The sequence below is a fragment of the Mytilus trossulus genome, chromosome 7 (assembly GCF_036588685.1).
Source record: "Mytilus trossulus isolate FHL-02 chromosome 7, PNRI_Mtr1.1.1.hap1, whole genome shotgun sequence".
Taxonomy (NCBI): Eukaryota; Metazoa; Mollusca; class Bivalvia; order Mytilida; family Mytilidae; genus Mytilus; species Mytilus trossulus.
Window position 1 is genome coordinate 45214943 of NC_086379.1, and position 21888 is coordinate 45236830.

The 21888-nt window shown below is 32.4% G+C and overlaps 1 long non-coding RNA gene across 1 annotated transcript; it reads left to right on the forward strand.

Moving 5' to 3' along the window:
• Positions 1-11225: 11225 nt before the first annotated feature.
• On the forward strand, positions 11226-21217 carry LOC134727066 (uncharacterized). The gene is made up of 3 exons (XR_010108707.1): positions 11226-11327; positions 11909-11943; positions 21179-21217. It is a non-coding gene; the product is annotated as an uncharacterized LOC134727066 (long non-coding RNA).
• Positions 21218-21888: the final 671 nt, after the last annotated feature.

A 21888-nucleotide genomic window follows, 5' to 3' on the forward strand; every position in this document is an offset into this window, starting at 1 on the left:
TAGCTATAAAACTTGGTTTCATCCAACATTTTCTACTTAAGTAAATGACTGTACCAAGTCAGGAATATGAAAGCTATTTTCCATTCGTTTGATGTGTTTGAGCTTTTGATTTTGCAATTTGATAATGGACTTTCCGTTTTGAATTTTCCTTGGAGTTCGGTGTTTTTGTTTTTTTACTTTTAACAACGTCTTGAAAAGTCATGTTATGGATGAAAGCGCTAGAATTTTAACAGTTGTGTTTATTTATTTTTTTTTTTGCTGTTTAATTTCAAAAATATATTTAGTTGCATTTATGAAGACAAACTTTTTATTTATATATATAGATATATCCGACTTTATAAAATATAGTGACGTAAACATGAAGACATTATTGATAAGGAATATGGGAAGTATTGTTTTGAGGAATTACATGATAGCATTTGTGGAGCAGGATGAGTGAATATTCAAGGTTTTGTGTGACCTTTCCTATATATGAAACAATCATTAATTGGGTTTAGGCTTTGTTCTGCTAATGAAATGTGTAAACCGCAGCTGAAGACACGTTTGTATGTTCTATCCGTCAAGAAGTATGCCAATAAAAAAAAGTTGCGGTATATAGCGTTATCTATGCTATTGTTAAAAATTTTGATTCATTTAACTGTTTCACGATCACTTCCCCACTAAGAGGGGAATATTAATGTCCATATAGTCAAGTCATGAACTTATCCAGATTAAAGATAAAGCGAAGGAAGAATTATCGTTCGATTTTTGGTATATGGTTCGAAGATCACGGTCACTGTTAGAAACATATATTTATTGAAAGTTGGTTTTTGGATGGTAACCAAGCATCCTTTTTTTATATCTCTAAATTACCATCGACGTATATACAGATCACGATGAAAGCATTGATTTTCCCATAGAATATTCTAGACGGACTCAATTACGTTGCAACTTAATTTCAATTGACACAACGGAAACGGAATGAGATAAACATTCAAAGCCGAATTTTTTTTTTACTCGTGATCACTATGCGGAAGAAAATTGATGTTCTCCTAATATCATCAAATTTATCAAATTTATATTTGAATTTGAGTGTCGTGTTAATATGAAAAAAGTCCTTGACCACAAAAAATTGCCATAAATTCATTTTGAAATTGTTCAAAAGATAAATTAAGTAAATAAGATTTGTGTTGATAACGACAATACGGAAGAAATTATATGTATTCCAAATGATTACACTTTTTATAGAATTTTATTGAAATTCGATTACTTTGTAAATATAATAAAACAGGTTTTTACCAAAATAATTGATAAAAGTCCGAAAACTTCTATTATTTTATGCACTATGTCTTCCTCAACAACCGTTAAACAGACATTAAACAAAATATGTCTTGCAATGCAGGTATGTTATTTGATTATTTTTTAAAACGATTAAAATAATTTTAACAATATAGATTGCCAAGATATACAATGACAAAAGACTTGCTCCTCTGACAGATCAGCAGACATGTTATATGCTATCTGTTTTTTTATATAAGGGATTTGATATTAATGCACAACTTGCAGGGTCTCAGTTAAATGTTATCACTAGTGCTAGATTCGATAGAGCCCCAATGATTATTTACAATGTAGCTGAGTTATTAAAAATTCTTCAAAATGTTTTTAGAAAAATCTTCTATTCTGTTGAAAAACGTTTGACTTTGACAGTTGGATTGATTGATTATTGATAACTCATTGTCAATTAACAGACTACATGTATTTAAAATAATTAGAGTTTTATCATTTTGTGTAAAACGGGTAATGGTATAAATGCATTTGTTGATTACTTAGATAAAAGCGATTCCTCAACGATAAGGATAATGTTTTCTATTGTGGACTTTATATTATTGCCGTTTATCCACAATTTGAGTGAAAATAACTTCATTTCAATTATTTGTGTTAAGCTATTATATAATATTTGTTAAGAACTGTAAAGTTTTGCTGGTAGCAGTTCGATTTTGAGATTCAAGTTTAAAGTGCTTACAAACTATACATTAATTGCATACAGGATAAAAATTATGGACTTAAAAAAACCCAAAACATTTAGTTAAAGTTGTTATTCTCAATGTGTATGCGCTGTATAATTAAACAAACACACGTTTCCAATACATAAGTTTAATATTTATGTATAATTTATAAAAGATTTCTATTGATCAAGTGACTACTTTTCATAATAAAATTATTGAACTTTGATTCCGAGTACATCATTTTACTATAGTTCTGTTTTTTTAACGTGATTTTGCGTGGTGGTTTGCCTATTTTAAAATTACTTTCTCTTTACAGTAGTTATTGATTTCATCATGGAATATGCAATAGTCTTCATTATATTAATATCTACATTGAATAACTGTCAGTCAAGGCTTCATAACGGTACCAAATGTGACTTCAACAGTCAGTGCATTTGTGCGTTGGAACAGTTTTTGTTTTATGTGGATTGTACAAATGGAAACATTACAAATACATCAATTTTCCCATCGAATACAAACGTTCTGATTTTACAATCAAACAATATCAGGCATTTGATAGACAGATCGTTCGAGAATTTATCTAATCTTTTAGAGTTAGATTTGTCGAATAATAAACTATTGAAAATAGACTCAGAAGCATTTATCGGACTTTCTAGCTTAAAGGAACTGTCACTAGGGGGAAATGAACTAAATTTTACCCACAATTTATTTCATACAAATGCTTTAGATCCACTGAAATCATTGACAATCTTGAATATTACGTATCAAACCATATCGGACATGCTTCCTGACAAAATGATTTTGAAACTGCATGTTTTACAGAATTTGAAAACAGATATCATATCTAACATAGATGCATACAAGCATTTGGACAAGGATATTCGTCCTTAAAACAACTAAGACAATTAAAGGCGGGAAAATGTCAAATGGAATTAGTCAACAATAAAACCTTTTCCAATTTGCCTTATTTAGAATTTGTTGATTTAACTCATTGCGATATTGTTCAATTCACAAATGGATGTATTTTTTGTCATTTAAAGAATTTTAGATATCTTGACTTATCCGGAACAGTGTGTGAGAACAATAATTTCAGATCTTTAGCTCTTGACTTCGAGAGAACAAAAATACGAAAAATAAAAATGACAAGAACGTTTTTTACGTCAGCATTTCCTCCGTTTCGTTATTTTGGTGCTTTAGCAAATAGCGGGATAACAGAACTGTATTTGAATAAAAATAGCTTTGTTATGGCAACCGAAACTATAACTGATACGATTCCGCATACTCTTCAAGTTTTAGATTTATCCGATAATATGTTAGTTCAGGTTGCTTACAGTATGCTTACTTTACGTTCACTGAATTTAAGAAACAACGATCTTGGGAAGTTTCTAGCAAAGGCAGGTTACAAAAATTACGGTACAATAAAATTGCAAAACGTGGATCTGTCAAAAAACGGCATCCATTCATTATTGTTTATAGTGTTTGAAGGTCATTCCTACCTAGAAACACTAAACCTAAGTGATAATGCATTATCTGATTTCTCTCCAGATGTTTCATTCATGGTTCGATTAAAAGTTCTGGATCTTTCAAAAAATAAAATAAAATATTTTTCACAACTCAGTACCATGCAAAATATTTCAAGAATTGCTAAGCAAACAAATTTGAAAATAGATTTATCACATAATATTTTAGAGTGTAGCTGCCCGTCATTGGTATTTCTTAGATGGATGTTTGAAAATCAGGAACTCTTTTATAATAAAGATTTATATAAATGCAAATCAGATAACGGAACCATTATTGTACTGAGTAGGTTGCAAAATACTGTATCTGTTCTGCAAAAGTCATGTGCATCTTACGCTGTTCTGACAATTGGCATTTCCGTAGTAGTAGTCGCTGTAATTCTAATTTTAGTAGGAGGGCTATTATATCGCTATCGTTGGAGATTGCGATACGCTTATTATATGACAAGAAGCAAATATAAAAGTGACAAACTGGTTAATACTGAAATGACTTATGCATATAATGCTTTCATTTCATATTCCGAAGAGGAGAAAGATTTTGTCATAAATGAGTGTATTCCAAACTTAGAAGAACACGAACATTTACGACTTTGCATACATCAGCGAGATTTTATTCCTGGAGAAGAGATAACTCAAAATATAACTAACGGAATACACAACAGTAATAAAACCATTTGCATAATCACTCGAGCATTTCTAGATTCCTATTACTGCATGTTTGAATTCAATATGGCAAGAATGGAGAGTATTTATTCACGAGAAGGGCATAACATTCTTTTCCTTGTGTTTTATGAGCAGATTCTTCCGCGAGAACTTCCGTTGATTATGCTAGAGCTAGTGCAACACCAGTCATACATTGAGTACCCTGATGATCTTCAAGGAAATGTTGTGTTTTGGAATAAAATAAAAGAAGCAATTGAATAACTAATAAAACGCTTGACATGCACGTTATTAACAAAAAGCTTGTTTTGTCAGGTATTCAGAATCCGTTTGTTTCATAGAGCCGAGGAAGGTTTTGCTCGCCAACCTCCCTTTTTAAATAATTTTATGACGAATTGCTTTTAAAATTCATTTTGAAGAATGTTTTAAAGTATTTTTTTCCCCACTTAAAAAAAAATGATGTGCCCATTGTTATATGTTTGAATAAAAATCGAGATTTACAGACCTTCTTTTTCCTCTTTAACGGTCAATTATCTATATATTACAGATGGGTGCGGTCCTAACCTTGACAAAAGTTAACTTAGAGTTAACTTGTTGACTGCTTTCTAAGTTAACTTGAGAATTTTTAAGCAGTCAAGCAAGTTAACTTCGTCCTTGGTGGACCAGACCTACGGTCTGCTTTTTTAGGACTGCTGCAGACCTATCGACAAGTCTGCTCCAGACCAGACCTGTGGACAAGTCTGTTTTGACCAGTCCTGAGGACAGGTCTGCCCCAGAGCAGAACTGTGGACAAGTCTGCTTTTGACCAGTCCTGAGGACAGGTCTGCCTCAGACCAGACCGGTGGACAGGTCTGCTCCTGGCCAGACCTGAGGACAGGTCTGCTTTTGACCAGACCTGTGGACAAGTCTGCTATTGACCAGACCTGAGGACAGGTCTGCTTATGACAGATTATCGTTATAAGAGTTTTCATATCAGCCTTGAGCTTTCATTAAAATATGTAAACAACATACGCATTGTTTTTCCATAGATATCATTTATTATTTACTAGCTAGACTCTACTAAATATTATACAAATGCTCTCTTTTATTTGATATACATATATTCTTATATAAATAAAAAATGGCTATACGATCACAAAGAGGTTTTTTTTATTAGAAGGCGGATAGAAAGGTTATCCAACGCATCGGAACAATATTCGTATATCACGGGATATCAGCAACATTGTCTACGTTACTTCGTTCCCCGTTGTTTACCTGTCCCTTCCTAAATTTTACTTTATGCATAAATTTATACTTGCATGGATATTTCATTGATATTCAACTTGTTTGCATTGGATTTACTATTCTATTTCCCGCAGAATATTCTAACAGAAATTGTACAGTGTCCGTAAGCATACGGTGTGGTAAAACTATCAACAATCTCGTCAAATTCGTCAGATTTATCGAGAGATTTGTCATTGCCGATATTTATATGGGACGTCCTAAAATTATACTCAATGCGCACTCTAATGAAATAGTTGCCACTTGACGTTTAACTATAAACAAAATCAATCAACCGACATAATAGATTCCAAGAAGAGAACCTAGTATACTTTTTTTTATTAAATCATTGTAAATAGTACAAATGAATTCAGACATGTCAGTGTTGGTACTTTGATGATGTGGCATAATAGTTTTGTTTTACACGTACACCATCATGAACTCCTATAATATATGATCTGACTGTTATTATGAATAAAGAGATGAAATTCTGACATTCTCAATTTATTCAGAATATTTTTTGCATTAATAGTTTTCCAATATTATTGATTACGTGTACATTTACGGTCCTACTAAAATGTGAACAGGAGCGCCAGACGGAATACACAACAGTAATAAAACCATTTGCATAATCACTCGAGCATTTCTAGATTCCTATTACTGCATGTTTGAATTCAATATGGCAAGAATGGAGAGTATTTATTCACGAGAAGGGCATAACATTCTTTTCCTTGTGTTTTATGAGCAGATTCTTCCGCGAGAACTTCCGTTGATTATGCTAGAGCTAGTGCAACACCAGTCATACATTGAGTACCCTGATGATCTTCAAGGAAATGTTGTGTTTTGGAATAAAATAAAAGAAGCAATTGAATAACTAATAAAACGCTTGACATGCACGTTATTAACAAAAAGCTTGTTTTGTCAGGTATTCAGAATCCGTTTGTTTCATAGAGCCGAGGAAGGTTTTGCTCGCCAACCTCCCTTTTTAAATAATTTTATGACGAATTGCTTTTAAAATTCATTTTGAAGAATGTTTTAAAGTATTTTTTTCCCCACTTAAAAAAAAATGATGTGCCCATTGTTATATGTTTGAATAAAAATCGAGATTTACAGACCTTCTTTTTCCTCTTTAACGGTCAATTATCTATATATTACAAATGTATCTATTCATAACAGTGTTTGAAAAAATAATAGAAATATTCACTTGTCATACAGTTGTAGTTCATTCATTCAATCAAAACTTAATATATTTGAAGTTATAAATACCGAAGTTCATTTTTATTTGACATTTAGTTAAACATATCGTCGATGGGCTTCTAAAATGTTGTAAGTTACAATTTTTTCAAGAAAAAAATATCTCACAAACAGGCTTTGAAAATTTTGGCAAAATGCATGCTTCCAAAATGTCGTATGTGAACTTTAACATTTTTTTAAATGGCAGTGAAATAAAAACTTTGACATTTCTGGATTATCCAAGAACTTAAATTATTTTCACAGAAATAAAGAAATGTACAATCATTTTTTCCCTAGGCCATTCTACAACGATTTTCAAGTTTTCATACATTTTGGAAGCAAACTTTACAAACAACTGACATTTGCAATTTTGTAATATGTCTTATTTCACCCATTTTGATTGGTCTAACTGCGTGCTTTTTTGTAATACTAAAGATTTCCTCCCGCCAGACCATTGGTGTCAAAAAGTATTTTTATCCAAAAAAGACATATACGACATTTTAGAAGCCCACCGACGATATGAAGTTAAAACAAAGGTCAAAATCTAGAACGTCAATTTAGGTCTTAATTATATATTATGTTTAATGAGTTATATCACTATATGCCTAAATTTTAATATAAGAGGGGACAAACATCCAATTTAATGTTAGCGTACCCTTTAAACCGAAATTCATATGTTACGACATGTCGCAACTTACAATCTAGTAAAAATATGTTGTCGATATCTATTTGGTTAAAATGGTGGGGAAAAGTTGAAAATAAGCCAAAATCAACGTTTAAAATATGACCCTGACGTAATTTTCTTTTTTTTTTCATCAAGAACCTCAAACCAATAAGTCTCTACCACTTATGGTTTACAAGATAGAAACGCATATCACTTATATCAAATGCATTAGGGGAAATACCTCTCATATGAAACGTTCGTATTGCTTTGTTCAAAATAGGAAAAATCATGCGAAGGATATAACGAGCAATTTTAGAAAATAAAATTGTCGTAATCTTTTACGGTTGCGAAGGAGTAGTGAACACAAGAAAACAGTGTTTTGGGAGATAACTCCTACAAAGAAATTATTTGGTTACGCAGGGTAAATTTCAAAAGCGCATAAACTGTTCGATATCAGATACCAAATATTTAGAAGCAACATGTTGCAGAACAAAATTGGGCGGAAGAAAAAAAAAATTATCAGAAAAAAAACAATAGGTCTTTCCACAGAAAAGTCTTTCCACAGGAAAGTGGAAAGACCTAATACTCAGAAGAAAAACAGTAGGTCTTTCCACAGAAAAGTGGAAAGACCTAATTAGGGAACACTTATAAATAAGAAAATAGCTTAAGTAAAAATGTAAAGATGCGTCAAGGCACAACAAATGAGTTCGTTTGTGAGAAACAAGTGGGACGAGTAAGGGGTCATTAGTGAACGACGGATATACTAAAAACAGGTTATATTATATAGCAAGGCACCGTAAATAATTGCAAATGAATTTCATCAAATTCCCTATTTCCTCTAAGTCTGTGTGTTTCGCTAACGTAAGCAAAACCCAGACGATGAACCTTTATCATGCTCGCTGGAATTTTAACAAATTTATGTTATTCCGTGTTTTGCTTGTATTTGCCGACAGCAGTTGGCTACCAATACTAAGCACGCTGACATTAGTACTTGCATCATAAAATATGCTTTGTTTTTGAAATTAACGACCTACCCTGCTCAAAAATACCTAAATTAATTAATAAATATATCTACTTTTAATTACTTTAGTTAACCTATAAAATAAATGCGCAAATGTTGTTCAAAAACCAAGTGCAAACCTGACATTTTTTGTGCGCAAATGTAAAGATAATCTGCGCAAATGTAATAATAAAGTGTGCAAATGTAATGCACCCAAAAAGACCTAGCAATACGAACTAAAAACAAATTATTTGAATCGTTTTATTTTTTTTTTACAAAAACAAAGGTGCCTAATAATCAATTGGTATGGTTTTGGTAATCATCCAATAATTTATCATATTGTTGTATATAAACTCATCACAGATACCAGGACCAAATTTTGTATATACGCCAGACGCGCGTTTTGTCTACAAAAGACTCATCAGTGACGCTCGAATCTGAAAAAATAAAAAGACAAAATAAAGTATGAAGTTGAAGAGCATTGAGGACCAAAATTCCTAAAAGTTTTGCCAAATCAAGCTAAGGTAATCTATGCCTGAGGTAGACAAGCCTTAGTATTTCAAAAATTCAAAATTTTGTAAACAGTTAATTTATAAGTATAACCATATCAATGACAATTCATGTCAGCACATTTTAGCACGTATTAAACCCTTCCTACAAATGCCCTACTAACTCATAATAAAATTTTACAAGATAATGACGATTTTCTTTTAATCATGTAATTGCTTAAATAAAACAATGTAAAAAAAATCAGAATTTCGTCATCTTTAAAAGGATATGCAATGTCGACTTTAAAATGAAAGGAATATTGAAATACGTATTTAACAAATTATGCATTGTTACACGTAAGATAATGCCGTATTATTCATTTGGCAACAAATATACAATTTCAAAAGGCATAGATTAACTTGGCGTTTAGAAAAAAGTTTTAAAAGTAATTAAAAATATATAACAGAAACCAACATTTAGTGAATTTACAATGTATATTTGAGAAACATGGGAGAGTGTACACAATTTGATATTGTAATTTTAGCACGTTTAATCATTTGTTTCACATTTTACAAAATGTTTAGATTGTTTCTTTTTTTTTTTTTTTTTTATATAAATGGGATTTCATCTGTATCGATTTAAGCGATTTGAAAATTGACAAACTATTGTCGCCTTAAGGTAAATAGGGTGTCTTTATTTAAATCCAGAGAATATTTTGATAATTTGTCAAAATGTAGTTTTATCATTTTTTTGCCAAAAATGAAATCAAAAGTATTGGTCACCCTGCTTATTTACACGGTACGGGTTGAGCAAAATTGTCAGATGTTTTTATAGATTATGAATTTAAAACCCAAATTTGGGTGATAAAAAAAGAAAACGACACAAAAGAATGTTTGGATAAAATATAAGAAAATAGCTCTAATTATATGCTTTCAGAAAAGAAAAAGAAATAATGATGTCAAGGTACTCGTTCTTCTAAATCAGTATTTATTTTAAATTCTAAGTTACCTAAAATATATCATTCATGTTTGTTTGTTTACTGAAAATAATTGCATCATAAACAGAATGTCGGATAAACGTCATAAAGTCAGCGACACATCACAAAACAATACACAAACATTTTTTGTACATTTTCATAGGTTATATATGATAAACATATATGCATTATTGGTTGCCTGAAATTTCCGTGATTATGTTTTGAAATATAATGTGTATGTTTTTGTCTTTAAAAGAAATTTTCAAAACAAAATACGAAACTGAAAACAAAGGGACAGACGGCACAGCAGCTCAGTTCCATTCATGGTACGTACACTATTTATTTATAAACACCTCTGCCATAATATTTTGTTAATCATTTTCATTTTTAATTTTTTTTTATTTATTTGTTTGTTATATATTTTTAACACATTCAACATGTTCACCTGCATATCCTTTCTATATATTTATCACGAGGACTTATAATCAAAATTCACGTATTAATATATTATTGTTAAACTCGTTACCTCCCCTGAACTGTAATATGCATATTCAGTGATGTGCCATATCTTTAATTTGATATCTAATGCAAATTATTAAACAGAAGATAAATTAATTGATTAGAAAACGCTCGATCAAAACGATTTTCATTTCTAAATGAAATTCTGAAATTCTAAAAGATATTGTATCTTAAAATACCTTTAACTGTCAGGTACCAAACTTTAATAACTTGAATGTGTCATATCACAATTAACACGCGGCATATATGTACTGTCGAGTTCCACAGAAGATTAAAAATTCCGCTTGTTAAGAAAAAAAATATCATGTTTAACAGAAAGCTTAAAAATTGACAAAATCACATAATTCAATAAGTACACACATAATTTAATAGGTACATATTTTCTCCAACAAACGTTTAAGATATGACGAAAAGTGTAGTTTTTAAGGTTAATTGCAGGTATTTTTAAGATGTTTAAATTCCCTTACATCGCAAGTAGTATAAACCAAACTTTGCTAAAAGGTAAAAAGGTCATAAAACAGCCAAAAGCTTAAACGTTGCATCTTATGTAATTATTTTACTATAGTAAACACTGAACTAAGCCGCATTATACACGGCTTCTACCTTTACTTCTCAATTGTGATAAAGTACAGTACTAAACAAAACGACAGGGAAACTCAATGACTCCAAAGTCATTTCGTATCTGGTATAGAGATGTCTCATTGGCAACCATTATTCATCTTTTTATTCCTATGATGACCAATTTTCCCTTAATGCATTGATTTCCATACCTCTTTAGATGCATGTTACTTTTGACTTTTTTTTTATATATATCACGAAGCTTATAGTAAGGACATAACCAAGGTATGCGATATTTGACAGAATTATCGATGCTTGTATTTGCAGAAAATGACCACTACAGATTTGTATCTCAACATCAGAACAGCTTTCAACCTGGGTATGCTGGGTTTAGTTATTTCCCAGTTCGAGAAGACCAAAGGTGTAATTTGAACCAAACGACTCTTAGAAGATATGCTTCTACTAGGTAAACCCGCTTTGGTATGAGTGTAATTTTCTAACGCCAAGTTCATTGGATATACGAACATTAGTTTTTATCGCAAATTATCTAAATTCTTAGCAATAAGTCGTATTCTGACGATAGCTTTAGGGCATTCAAAACTCATATAAGTGGAAGCGAGGCAATATATGAAAAACGACAACAACACAAACAGTTCCACACTACATTAGATATATACATTATCAGTAAAGATTGCTCAAAACGAATTCCACTAGAATCCAGGGGTGCTTTCAGAGTCATCTGAAATTAGATTTACATTTGACACCTGTAAAGGGTCCTGTAACGTTTCTCTTGATTAGTACAATTTTGTTATCATTTCTCGCTCTTTGATGTCAAAATCGAGGATAAGAGAATGCATCTTTTCAACATCGGTGATTCTTGTGATAACGGACATACACAGTTTCACAAGATTGACTTCAATTTTGTTGTTGTCCATAAAATTCCTTATTCCTTTGAATTGCGTGTGTAATACCTACATGTCTTTTGATATTTGTTTGCACATATTGTTGTTTTCCTACTTCAGTATTATATTCATATTTCTATTTTAGTAATATATCAACAGCGCCAACAACATCAGATTATGGTAATTTTATTAAAAGCATTATGACCAATGAAAGTCCAGAAAGCAAATCGAGTGTCTGTCGTTTTGGTTGAAGTTAAGTCTTAATAGAGAATTCTCGATATCTGACTTTACTAACGTCATACATAAAGTATACGTAAGAAATCACAATCAAGGTGGCTCGGGTGTCTTCCTCCATCTTGGATTTTAAATAAGCAGATATCTTTGGTCTATATATTTGATGAAATGTGCAAATTTTGAGAGTTGTATGTAAATTATATAAAAGACTTTTGATATAAATATAGAAAATTGTGTGTTTTAACATAACTTCAGTTGTAATTTTGTAAAAACGCCTTGTTTGTGTTTGATTAGATTTTTTTCAAACTTTGCCAAATAAGGGGAGATAACTCCGATAAAGTAAATTTTACAATAGAAAGTGTTATGAATTTACCTATTTTGATATTTAGCAAGAAAACAAGTTCGGTGACCCCATTTTTTCTTTTGTTTATTTGAAAGCATGTTATAAGAGCAATATTCTTACATTTTATCTTAAAGTTCTTATAGTATGTTTTCGTTTTATCACACAAAATTTAATTTTCCATGAATAATCTATACAAAATCTGACAATTTTGCGCAACCTGTAGCGTGAAAAAAAGTCCGGTGACCCATACTTTTTAATACAGTTTTGAAAAAAGCATGATAAAAGCTTTATCTTGACAAGTTATCAAAAAATTCTGTCAGTTTTAATTAAGACGCCCCAGCCACCTTAAGACTATATTTGAGATTGAATTGTCTCCCTTTTTCCTGAATGCATTCAGCCATAATTTCGCCTTTATCTTCATATTTTTCCTTAATCTAATTAGGATATTTGAATTAAGACAACATTAGTGGAAAACGTTTATTTTCAGTTAAGGAATCATGAATACATTGGACAATTAAAAAATCTTTTGTTGGTTGATACTGTACGTGTTTGATAGAAACAAACCGATCAAAAAACAGATACAGCCCAATGCCATTAATTCTGCTTTGTGGTCTGGTGTTGTCTTTTTTGAAATGTTTTCGTCTTTCATTTTTTTCATACGTAGTCATCCCGGGCTTTAATATCTCAGATCGTTAATCTATGTCATAGCTTAGACTATTTCTTACGAGTTATGTATTGTGAATTGTTGCAACTGTCTTTTTAAACTGATTTTTACCGACTGCTGTTGCATCGCTTTCTAAACTTAGGAGAGAGTTCTGAGTCGGTAAACATGTTTGTCCACCGCCATAATTTATGCTCGGTCATATGCTTCTCAGTGCTTGACTAAATTGCAGCTTATAATATTTGTGTTTGGTTTGCACATGTTTGCTTTCTCGTTTTAATTCCTTTTCCAAAAAAGAGATTTCGTCAGTGCACAATTAGTCGATCTTTAAGCAAGCATGCACGTCTTAAACTTGAAAAAGCAGTTTAGATTTTTTTTAGTATTTAATGATTCTGGTAACTTAAAATTATTGACCATTAAATCGCAAGAAAAATAATCGTAATAAATGGAAGCAAAGGAAGGTATAAAGAGCTGATATCCAGTTTAGGATTCAATAACTGGAGACATTGCTATACATCTGTTATACTTTATTTAAATGTCAGGGGTTAATAAAATAAGTCAAAGCATATTATTATTATAATATAATAATTGAAATAAAAAATCTCAAAATACAAATATCATCTGACTTTGTTGACGATATCCACGATATTCACACCAAAATAGGTTGTATCTCTAATTTAAAGTTGTGTTTGACGTAAAGTTGTGTTTGACGTAAAGTTGTGTTTGGCGTATAGTTATCATAACTAGTATTTTTTTTCAACCCCGTCAGATAAACCTTATTGTCAAGTCAGAATCACCATGTGTGAAATTATATAAAAAAATCGAAAGATGAATATTTATGGTTGATAAAAACTTCACGCCAACATAATCATTATACATATGTCGTATATCTTATTTCAATATAGTTCTTGTTTGTTTATTGTCGTCAGTACATAATTAAGGCAATCTGAAATTGAGCCCTGGGTCTGGACTTAAGCTCAATAATGAAGGTCATACGGTAACCAATAGTTGCTTAAAATCAACATTTCTCCCCCTTGTAGTTAGCTATCTGATTGTTTATATAGTTAGATATCGACCATTCACCTTTTTTGGTTAAACAAAGGATTTTTTAAAAGTTTTATTCTTTATGCTTCATATATACTTCATCAAATTGTCTGTACGAAATAAAATACCCCTCCGCACCAAATTTTTAAACAAATAAAAAGATTGTGCGTTCCTTCTATGATGTCAAAATTAGAAAGAAAATTAACGGAACATCTGAGTGGCAATCTCCTGGTTATATTGTACCAAACATCTCTTTAAACAAGTATCTACAGTAAGGTTGAACACATAAGTAACGAAGGGTTTTTTGGGGAAGAACTTCTTGCAAACACGTTAATGAAATATCGAATGAAATAAGTGTGGACACAGGCTCGTGGATTGTATCCAACATATAAAGAATAACACGGTCAAACTCATAAGACCCAAACAAATTCGAACTTAATCTGGATTTAATCATGGACATTTGCCAGCCAGACAATACTACCAGAAAGACAGATATACAGACAGATAAGATCATCAGACCGACAAGATCATCAGAGAGACAGACCGACATAAAAAAACACCACCAGACAGACACACAAACAATACCACCAAAGAGACACAGGCAGACAGACAGACAGACAGACAGACAGACAGACAGACAGACAGACAGACAGACAGACAAGACCACCAGACAGACAGAAACACCAGATAAACAGACAGACGGACACCAACACCAGATAAAATGACAGATAGACAAGATCGCCAGACAGACAGACATACAAGACCACCAGATAGACAAGACAACCAGACTAGACCACCAATCAGACAGACAGACAGACAGACAGACATGACCAGACAGACAGACAGACAGACAGACAGACAGACAGACAGACAGGACCACCCGGTAGACAGTCAAACAAATATAATAAAGTCTCCTACAGCTCCACTTCACAGGTCAGGAACTTGTATAACCAGTCAACACTAGATGAGTAACGATCTACATGTATATCAATCAATTAAAGGTTATTTAGATAATTAAGCACAAGTCCCACACAAATCGATTTAGTTTAATTAACCCAATTTAAACTTAAGGATGATTGCTACTCTATTTTAAAATAACAAGCTTTTTAAAAGACTGTTATAAATTGATAGTATACAATTAAAGAAACTATAAAAGCTGAAAAAAATGGACGGTCCGTGTGCATGTTTTCGAGACATAAGTCGTTGAAAATTTGGCGGGAAACAATTTTCTCTAGACTTTTCATGCATTTTACATTGGTCACAATCTATTTAAAACAACTATGAAAAATAACAAGGATTTTATAAGATTTTTAAAAAATGGCTTATTTAAATATATGTTATGAAAATATGAATAAAAAGGGAGTTAATGGGCAAAACAATTCGAGGCACATTGAAGGGTAAAACCAGAGGATTGCGAAAATCTGACAAAATGTCTAAAAACTGTGTAGCAAACCTCCTTAATCAGCCTATATTTGCGTCTTGGTTTTAAACGTCATATATCAGAATGTAACATAACGTTGCTATAAAATAAAGAGAAAAGCAAATATATTTGCGGGTTCCCAAAAGGTACATGAAGGACCGAATATCTATAGATAAGCCTTTTTCAAATGATTTTTACATTTCGTTCTTATATTGTACTATAACACCACTGTTCCAGTTTAGGGGGAAGATTGGGACTCCGCTAACATGTTTAACCCCGTTTTACTTACATATGTGCCTGTACCCAAGTCTAGAGCCTGTAATTCAGTGGTTGTCGTTTGGTGCCGTGTTACATATTTGTTTTTCGTTCATTTTTTTGTACATTAATTAGGATTTTAATAATTTATTGTTAATCTTTAAAAAATGAGTCTATCACAGTTATTGGTCTCTTCAAAACTGAGTCGATCCAGAGCTTTACATTTTGTGTAGAAAATGCATATTACTATATTGCAGATAAAAGGCCTAGACTACAATTCATTGACGGTTCATGTAATTGTTGTCGTAACTAATAAAGCTACGACTGGATTACGAACTTGACAGAAAAGAATTAATTGGAGATTAGTGATACGAAGCAAAAATGTAATTTGTTTTTAAACAACAATTTCCTACAAGAAATAGTTTTCTGTGATATAAATGACTTTTTGTTTTATTCATATCACCCTTTTGACGCTTTTATACCCCCTTATTGACACCATGTAAACGGATTTAACCTATGAGATTAAAACATTTGTTTTATCAAAGAGCATTACACATTTGTTTCAGTCAAAGAGCTTAAATCATTTGTTTCATCATTAGATTTTCTTAGATAAGGTTGTACAAGTTCCGGTTAGATGAAATTTAAAAAACAAGGCAGGAAAGAAATTTTGATTTAAAAAATACAGGACATGAGTTTCGATTGAAAAAAAGGCAGGATGAGCAACTGGGCAAAAAAAACAGGACCAAATAAAATAAAAATGCAGGACAGAAATTACAACTTTAAAAAAATGCAGGACACAATTTTGTTATCGTAACCCCCCCCCCTCCCCTCTCCTAAAATCAAATGATAGCTTCCTGAAATATCAGATGCATGACATTAGGTGATGTGAATATACCACTTACATTGTGATGCGGCAACTGGTCTACCGTGATAAGAATACTAACAGCATCATTTAATTTCAAAAGTTTTTTTCGAGAAATCATGCATTGAATTTGCGCTTCAGAATTTTGCAACATTTCGCGAAACAAAATTGAATCTGTAGGAAAAAAGACTTCATCTTATCTGTGAGAAGATATATTTAAACTTCAATGTTGGATAACGTTATACAGTCGATGTTAGTTTCTTTATCGTCCCTGGAGTGCCGATTGGGAGTCTCAACATCTTTCCGCCTTTTTGGTTCTAAACTTCTCGGATGGGTAGATTTTTATAGAAATAGTTCTAGGTGTTTTTTTTTGTTTTTTTTTCTCTTGGGTTACAATGCAAAATCACTGCAAGTTCCAGCTCAGGCCAACTCTTTACTAGAAGAGGGAGTAAGTTAAAAAAGTTCCGGAACAGAATCGATCAATGTTGGGCGTTATAACGTTGCAACTACGAGACAGGGCTTTACGGGTTGGGGTGCTTCCTATAAGGTCTGCGTTCTCAAATTCATATATGGACTTGACTTGGATGTAAAATTGTCTCATTGGCACTCACACCACATCTTTTTATTTATATTGATAGGTTAAAATTCTAATTTGGATGCTTTCTGTGACGTTTTCAAGTTGTGTTATTAAATATCGGCCTAGTGTAGTAGTGCTCATTTCACACTTTAAAGTATTGCCGCTGCTGCTGTTGATTCATGTGGAGTCATATACAAGGTGTTTCCAGGTAATGCTTTTACTTCCTCTACAGCTCTTGTGCTCACTACCTTCTTGTGTGTGTTTTGCTGCTGCCGCTAGTCGAGGATAGAGAGTTGTTGTTGCTGCTGCTTAAAATACTCATATTAAGATTTTTTAATAGATATAGGAAGATGTGGTGTGAGTGCCAATGAGACAACTCTCCATAATAAACTTTTTTCAATGCTCCTGCAACTTTTGTCGTTCTCATTTCACTTCCTTAGTAGTTATGCTGCTGCTGTTGCTTGAGGAAAGAACGAACAGAGGGGATTTTTCTTTAAATTCATAAACATATAAATAAAGAAAAAAAATCATGCAATGAGTTTGGATGTGATTTCTTTTATTTGATTATTTAAAGCAGCAAATTAACAGCAACATCATAACTATCCCAAGCAACAGCAGAATACAATGAGCATAAGAGCAAGCTATAAAGGGCCCCAAAATGACCATTAATTTTTTGTATCACAATTCAAACAGGAAAACCGACGCTCTAATCTATTTGCCAAAACGAGAAACATTTATCAAACATACCAACAAACGACAAGCACTGTTCCTGAATTAAATTCCTGACTTAGGAATTTATGCAGCGGATTTGAACGTTTTAACAGGGGCCAACCTTCACCCTAAACCTGATACAGCACTGTACCAGCAGTATATTAATATTACAAACAGAAAAGACGGACTATAGAATATTAATTAAAAACGGCTTTACTCAGACTATAAAATAAATGAATGTAATATGAAATCGTGTGTACCAGTGTATGACTGAAATTTCCTCAAATTTACTTTACATATGTTGTAATGACTCTTGCTCTTTCTGCATGAAAGAGAATAAACTTTCAAAGAGGAAAAAAATAAAATTGAAGCCATCAGCTACATTTCCTTTTATCTGTTTTGACTCCTTATAATTTTAAAATCTTGATTTATATCCTTGCATAAAGTTCAAAGTTTGTTCGATTTCCTGTAGTATGCGCTGCAACGCATTTAAAAAAATTGGAATTGATGACTAGGGACTCTACAAAGATCTTCTAATAATCTAAATAAGTGTCCATCGGTTGATAAATAACATTGCGCATTAACATAACAACTGTAAAGATACACATGTCGTCTTCACCGAAAACTTTAACAAATTAATTTGGAAAAAAATGTATCAAATATGACACCTTAAATTAAAACATACTGATATATTTCATTTTTTCTATAAAAATCGTATCTTTTATCTTACTTTCAAAAAAAATATGAATCTGTTAAAACAATCACGGACTTACCATCTTAAGCTGGGGTCACACATTCACGATTTTTACTACCGTTCTTGACAGGACCATTCCCGATTAAAATTTATTAAAAGTCTGATCAAGATCCTGTGAATCGTGGATGGAAATTCAAACTTAAATTAAAATTTGTAAAAAAAATAATTTGATCACGACAACAATCAGATAGTATTCAGGAAGCACCGATATTCAACCGTTTCTAAGCGAATAAGTCCCGATAATCCCGTTCTGAATCCGCTTCTAATCCGATTTGTATTTTTCGCCAGGTAAAATTCGACCGAGTCTGTCACGACTGCGTCCCGACTCTACCGAATGTAATCCGACTGAGATCAGACAGTGACCAGACAGTGAACCGACACTAACGGAAGTTATTTGTTCGAAAACTGTCGGCATATTCGGGATGATCAGGTACTGTCGGAACGTAATCCTATCACGATCCGCTCTATCGCATTGCAAACGGCTTTGTCTTGTCTCAGTCGTATTGTATTCTGTAGTTGTCGGGACTCTGACGTGGGTATCATTGACGAATTTCGTATTTATAACGGGACTGTTTCGGAACGGTTTCGGCAAAAAACGGTTCCCAATCGACAAGATCTGGATGCAATCTGGACTCAATCGGCAGAAAAACAGCTATGAAAAATTACTCCGGATCATTCCCGTTCCACAGGACACCGTCCAGAATACACAAGACATTGTTCGGAATTCGATCCGATACAGCAGAATCTGTCACGACATAGCCACGATTGTAATCCGATTAGACAAAATCGGCTGAGTTGCCGCCCGAATGTTACGGGACGCACCTAATTGTCGGGATGCTTTGCCGAACTATTCGGACCCTTCCCGATCCGTAGGAATCTGTTACGAACTAAAACGAATGCGTTCAGACAATGATAGGACATTCCAGATAGTTGAGGATACCAATCCGACTTTTTCACTTTTCATATCGTATTGCTGTCTGATCTCAAACGGGAGCAATAATCGGCAATGTGTGAACCCCGCATTAAGCATGCAAAGTCAGTGATTAATAAATGTACGTTTTCACCTGTTTAACGGTCTAAACATGATTTTGGGAAAAGAAAGACAATCCAAATTATTAATTTTCACTTTCATATGTATACTGTATGTTGAAATGACGCTTGGAAGGTATAAATAACATGAAGTTTACGCTTCATACGTACAAATACCATTGTTAAGTAACATTTAACGTATAAAGTAGATACTTATGTCGCTTGTGTTGTTTTCTCTATTATGCGGTAGTCAATATATATAATACAGTGCTTCACAATCGTTGGAGGATTGTGTTTAATACTTTTATTCCAAAATGCCAGATTTTCATTAGTTAATACGAGAGATCATTGACTCTGTCCAATGAAAAATACTATAGTTCCCTTCACCGAAACGCTTGATCAATTGCGCCCTTTATTAGATATTGATGGTAGTTATGTACACGACGTCATAGTATATTAATCATTTAGAATATTCAAACAAATTTATTAAAAAAAAATCAAAACATCGAATACAAATAGAAAAATGTTCAAGTCCGATGAGACTTTTTGCAAAGTGTATTAATCAAATTAAAAGTTGTAATGAAATAAGGTATTAATAATGTTCAATAGATATAGGAAGATGTGGTGTGAGTGCCAATGAGACAACTCTCCATCCAAATAACAATTTAAAAAGTAAACCATTATAGGTTAAAGTACGGCCTTCAACACGGAGCCTTGGCTCACACCGAAAAACAAGCTATAAAGGGCCCAAAAATTACTAGTGTAAAACCATTCAAACGGGAAAACCAACGGTCTAATCTACATAAACAAAACGAGAAACACGTATATATTACATAAACAAACGACAACTACTGTACATCAGATTCCTGACTTAGGACAGGTGCAAACATTTGCAGCGGGATTAAACGTTTTAATGGATCCAAACCTTCTCCCTTTTTCTGAAACAATAGCATAACATCACAACATAAAAAAACAAAAAAACATACGATGAAATATCAATTGGCAGACTTAACTCAATCGAAATCGTATGATTACACAATACATATTTTAGGTGGATTTGTGTAGAAAATTGAAACGCATTCACTATTTGCTACATTAAACTGCCTTATGTTGCAAAGTACATGTATCAATTATTTGCTTAACTTTATTTATTGATTATTGGAGCAAACAAAGGAACTTAAAACTATTTTAATCTTAAACGGAAGTAACTGAAATTTCCGTTTTGCTTTTATATACACTATTTTATTAGAAGTGTTTCACAAAGTCAAACATTTATGTTAATGATTGATTGTTGAAATCTTGTAGTTTCCTAAAAAAAATGCACGATACAAATTTTAATTCATCAGATGCGCATGTCGACAAATAATGTCTCTTCAGTAATGCTCAAGGTCAAAATATTCAAATATGTTTAATATTCTGCAAATGTGGAAGTATTGAAATACGGCGTACACATCTTTTCTCATATTATTTTCGCTTATTTCAATTTGAACTGTATGTTTGATGGATAATCCATACTTTGTTTTAGTTTCACAAAGGGGAATGAATCGGTCGTCGCAGGATAGTAAGGAGTAAGTTAGTATACAAAATTCAGGCTCGACTTTGCTTTAAAGTCAGACTAGCTTGGCCTTCTAAACACAAAACTAAAGTTCACAAACTCAATTTTGAAAATCTAAGTTTGAGCAACAATTATTCGACAAAAGACTGGAAAGACATCAAGTGCCCAAGACAGATAAGCGTTTTATAAGTTTGTATATATCTATTTGAGAAAAAAAATGTTTTTTTTTTGTAAAACTCATGTTCCATTTTGCTTGTCGAAGAACATATCAACATGTCAACTCAAATTTGTTCCTATTGTCAATAGTTGTCATAGCTTTGAATTCATCTAGTTGATATACAAATATCAGCTATACAAATATCAGCATTTAAAGAGTAAAAACACACAAATACTGAACTCCGTGGAAAATTCAAAAAGGAAAATCCACAATCAAATGGCAAAATCAAAAGTCCAAACACATCAAACGAATGGACAACAGCTGTCATATTCCTGACTTGGTACAGGCATTTTCTAATGTAGAAAATGGTGGATTGAACCAAAAAGTTTGTTCTTTATATCGAAAACTAATTCGACAGTCATTCTAATTATTTGATTCTAGTTGTCGTGTTTAATAAACATCACATATAGTTTCCCTTATACAATAGGCAATACAGCTTTGACAGCGATAGATCAACACAGAC